At 52.0% G+C, this 4843-nt stretch overlaps 1 long non-coding RNA gene across 1 annotated transcript in view; it reads right to left on the bottom strand.

Annotated features, from left to right (window-relative positions):
* Window positions 1-377, bottom strand: part of LOC111820637 (uncharacterized) — a 1838-nt gene extending 1461 nt beyond the window's left edge. The window contains exon 1 of the long non-coding RNA XR_002824167.1: window positions 286-377. This is a non-coding gene — a long non-coding RNA (uncharacterized LOC111820637). The remainder of the gene's footprint in view (window positions 1-285) is intronic.
* Between the last annotated feature and the right edge of the window lie 4466 nt (window positions 378-4843).

The following is a 4843-nucleotide window of genomic DNA, read 5'->3' as shown; positions in this document are numbered from 1 at the left end:
CGCCGCGCGGGGCCCCCCGCCGGCGGCTCGACGCTGAGCCTGGAGGGACCGCGGCGCTGAGACCCGGACCGCAGAGCCAAGGGTGAGTAATCCCAGGCGCTCTGGGCCGGGCGGACAGAGCAGTGGGGACAGGGGCCTCCAGGCCCGCCGGAGGGGGTAGACCGACCTCCCGCAAGACCCGCTCCTGGCCATTGCCTGGGGGCGCAAAGTTAAAAATCCAGTCTCCGTAGAAAAGGGCTTTTGGAGAGGTGGAGAAGGAGAGGGGCTGGAAAGGAAGGTCCTTACCATTCTGGGATCCAAATTGGCCGGCTCTTGGGGTCCAGGGACCTGCCACCCCAAGGGTGCGTCACGAGGGTGCTGCATGGGAGAGCAGAAGGCCAGAGGGGGCGCCCTTGCCCAGGCTTCCCGCGGCGTCGGAGGCAGAGCTCTAAAGGCCAACACTGCCCAGGCCCTGGGGACATGCCCTGACCCGTACAGCTGAGACACAGGAAGGAACGCTGGAAATGGAGTGATTTCTTAGATACTCTCCGAGCCTTTCACACTGCCCTCTGACCCCAGCCGCTCCCAGCGCCATCAGTGTTGAGTGTGTGTGTTGGGGTTGGGGATGGTGGTGGCTGGTCTTGGCTGAAGTGCAGAATGAGATGTCGATCCCTGTTGCTGAGGAGGACTTAGTGCCTCTTGTTCCTCAGCTGGACCCTAGTGGTCAACTCCACTGCAGGAGTTGGTTCTGTTGTCCTTAAAAGTACAGGTGTGCGTCTGCCCTGAATATCCCATCCCTGGCAATGTGTATGCCCAGGGGACATTCAGGGCCATGGTCTGGTGTGTTCTCACCTCCAGAGGACAAGGACTAGGGATGATACCACATGTACTGAGTAAATACTGTGGAGTGACACAACTTGGCTCATACTTCAAGGATGCAGCTGTGTTGAATCTTGGCAGCTGTATTAATTTCCTATTGCTGCTCTAACAAATCACCCATAGTGGCTTAAAACAGCGCAAATTTCTTATCTTACGGTTCTGGGGGTCAGAAGTGTGAAATGGGTCTCACTAGGCTAAAATCAGGGTGTCATCAGGGCTGCGTTCCCTCTGGAGGCTCTGGGGGAGAATCCATTTCCTTGCCTTTTCCAGCTTCTAGGGGCTGCCCACATTCCTGAGCTCATGGCTCCCTTCTTTCTTCAAAGCCAGCAACGGCCAGTCGAGTCTTTCCCAAACTGCACCCCTCGGAGACTCTCTCTCTTCTGCCTCCCTCTTTCACCCTTGCGATTCCATTGGGCTCAATCCAGGGTAATATCCCATCTCCGAATCCTTAACTTAATCATATCTGCAGAGCCTCTTTCGCCATGTAAGGTGACATATTCACAGATCCCAGGGATAGGATGTGGACATCTCTGGGGGTCTATTATTCCGCTGACCACTGTAGCCAGTCTTTTGACTGGACCAGAGGACCCTGGGGTGGGTGATATTTTAATAACGGCTGATATTTAATGAGCACATACTCTCGGGCAGGAACTGTTCCAAGCACTTTACACAACCCTATGATGTAAATGCCATTGTTACCGTCGTCGTTTTACACATGAGGTACTGAGAGGTTTAAATAACTTGGCAAGTGGCAGAGCTGGGATTTGAACCAGGCAGTCTGGCTCCAGAGGGCACCCTCCTAACCTCTAGGCTAGGCTGCCTCTCTGGCACCATTATTGCCCCCCAAGATGCCAGCCAATGGCCTGGGAGCCTGTCAAGCACAGTTTGAAGCCCAACTCAGAGGGAGAAGTTTCACCAGGCTTTTCTAGGTCAGACCCCTGTCTAGACTGCAAATTCTTTGCCAGTCCTCTCTCATTTCAGCTCTTTCCCATCATCCTAACCACCCACACCCCAGTATAGGCACCTAAGCCATTATCCAGGGGGGTTGGAGGGGAGCTTCCAATGGTTCTCTTTGGGGCTCCAGCCAGTTAAGTCTGGAAAAGTTCCTGGGTCGGGTGCTACCCCGTTGCCGTGGAGTTGATTTTAACTCATAGCGACCCTATAGGACAGAGTAGAATTGCCCCATAAGGTTTCCAAGGCTGTAATCTTTACAAGAGCAGACTGCCACATCTTTCTCCCGTGGAGCGGCTGGTAGGTTCGGACCACCAACCGTTCAGTTAGCAGCTGAGCACTTAACCACTGCACCACCATGACTCCTTCCTAAGTGCCAGATACCACTCGAATTCGTCCCTGTCCTCCCCAAGCATCCAAACACCAAAGTAGCATGAGCCCCATAGGATGCAGATCTTATACAGCAAATCAAGGGAAAATAATCACCTCTCTCACCACTTAACTAGCTTGCCATCACCAAGAAGTCTGCACACCTAAACCAGAGGGATCACACAGCCTTCTAGCAGGCATTGGGTGAAGGGAGGAGGGGCTAACATTTATTGAACACTCACTATAGGAAGCCTTCTTTCTAAGAGTTTTACACTTATTAACTCCTATAATACTCGTGACAACCCTGTCAGGCACTATTATTATCCCCATTTTACAGATAAGGAAACTAAGGCACAGAGAGGTCATGTAACTTACCCAAGGTCACACAGCCAATAAGTGGAGGAGCACAGATCTGATCTGTTCTAAGCAGGAGAACCAAGGCAGAAGGTTGGCCAAGGCTGATTGAACACCCCAGCCTGGCCCACCCCAGTTTAGCCAGCAAAGCCCGCTTTTGTGCCTTCCCAGCATAACGTCTGTCTTTACATCTGCCAGGCTGGGCTCCTGGTTTCTGTGTCAACCAGATTGCTTGAGGGCACCTTTATATTTGATTCTCACACCAATTTTCATTATTAACTCCATTTTAAGGAAAAAGAAAATGAGGCTCACAGAGGGTGCATAACTTGCCAGAGCTCTTATAGTAAGACAGCAACAGAGGACTCAAACCCAAACTGCCTCAGCTTGAGGAAGCCTAGCCTGAAGGCCTCCTCCAGGAGTCCATGGTCCAGCCAGGGATGCGACATGGGTTCCCAGCCTCCAGGTAAGTGTGTTCACACTTCACCTGGACCTGAGCTGACTGCCTGCTGGCCTCAGAGTTTTCTGCCCTCTTGCATCCCCATTAGTCATAGTCTGTCTGAGAGCCCCAGGGATTATCTGAGTGGGGACGGAAACAATTTTGTGGTGTTAAACATCTCGTCTGAGTAATCAGGTCAGGCCCCAAGCCTGCTGGAGTGTGGCTGATCTCAGAAAAGATAGTTTTCAGAAAAACCAAGTTCTTGCTGCCTGCAGCCCTCCTGGGAGGTGCCTACCTCTGTGATGGCGAGTATTTCTCAGAATGAAAGTTGTCCACCTCTGCGCTTGGAAGCTCACGGTGCTGAGAAGGACGGGCAGGGGAATCCACCAGCAGAGGCTTGGGGCTGAGCAGGGATACATGAGCTGGTGCTGGAGCTGTGGAAGGAAGTAGGGAGTTACTGTGTTGTGTGGGGCATAGAGATTTCCTGAGTCGGGCCAGCTGTGCTAATTGGAAGGCTGAACTGGAAAAGCAGCCAGTAGATAATCTGTGCACATTCTTAGGTACACGCACGTTGTCCATTCCTGTGAGTCTGCAACCATGGCACATCCGATAGGGACACTTCTGTATCAGGCAGGGGCTCAGCAGGAGGCAGATGGCACACTCAGGAGGGGTAATAGAGGAGAGTTTTAACACAGGGCCGGTTGTCAAAGGTGTCGTTCAGGTTAAGGGAATCAACACGGATGGTGCAGCACCCTGGGGCTAGCATCTCTGGGGAGCTGTGACTATCCCTAGGCCTGCAGGGGAAAGGGAGAGTCCTAGGGGTTAAACTGTGTCCCCCCACCCCAAATATGTGTTGGAATCCTAATTCCTATACTGTGGATATAATCCTGTTTGGAAATAGGGTTTTCTTTGTCATGCTAATTAGACCATAACCAGGTATGATGGGTTCTAAATCTGACCACTTCCGTGTTATAAAAAAAGCAGATTACACACGCACACACGCACGCACACACGGGAAGACAGATGCCACGCGAGGATGGTCTGCAAACCAAGTAACACAGAGGAACCAAGGAACGCCCGAGGCTACCAACAAGGAAGGAATCCACACAGCTGAGACCCTGATTTGGACTTCTATTCTCCAGAACTGTGAGAAAATAAATGTCTGTTCTTTGAAGCCACTTGTTTGTGGTATTTGTGTTACAGCAGCACTAGGAAGCCGAGACAGGGAGGGAACGGTTACTGGAAGGTGGCGAGAGCAGGGCCAAGAGGGGCTCTCCAGTAAAGGGAAGCTGCCAACCTGTAGCAACCCTGGCAGGGGGGTAAATACTGAATGACCCCACACTCCTCCCACCCTCCGGCCTCCAGTTAGTGCTGCCATTGGCCAAACCCAACAGAAGCTAGAGGACAAGGGAGCCCAGGTGATAAAATCCACAGAGTAGGACGGATCTGGAAGGGCAGGTGTGTGGCACACTTCTGACCTGGTGTAACACCTCTCTCACTCATTCCTCCAGCTGCAATTTCTGAGCACCTACGGTGTGCTGCCCTGGGCTTGGCGCTGGAAAAATGCAGTGGATGAATTGTTCTCAGGCTCTGCCTTTAGACAAAATGGAAAGCTGACTCTTTGCTAAGACAAAAAACAAAAAAACAAAAACAAAAACTCAAGGTGTGGGGCACTTCTGACCATGTCTCTGGAGCCCAGCCCAGTGTGGGAGATGGTTTCTGTGGGTGAGAAAGGCGCCTGTTAGTGCAGCATCTCAGATCAGCATTCCATGAGCGTGGGCCATAATTTACCATTCTCTGGGCCCAGGAAGGGTCTGGGAAACAATGCAGGCTTCGTTTTCATGTAGGGAGCCATTTGTTGTTTATAAGGTCAAT

The sequence above is a fragment of the Trichechus manatus genome, unplaced genomic scaffold, assembly GCF_000243295.1.
Source record: "Trichechus manatus latirostris isolate Lorelei unplaced genomic scaffold, TriManLat1.0 scaffold00045, whole genome shotgun sequence".
NCBI lineage: Eukaryota > Metazoa > Chordata > Mammalia > Sirenia > Trichechidae > Trichechus > Trichechus manatus.
Note: the sequence above shows the minus strand (reverse complement) of the source record. Positions and strands in the feature narration are given on the sequence as shown.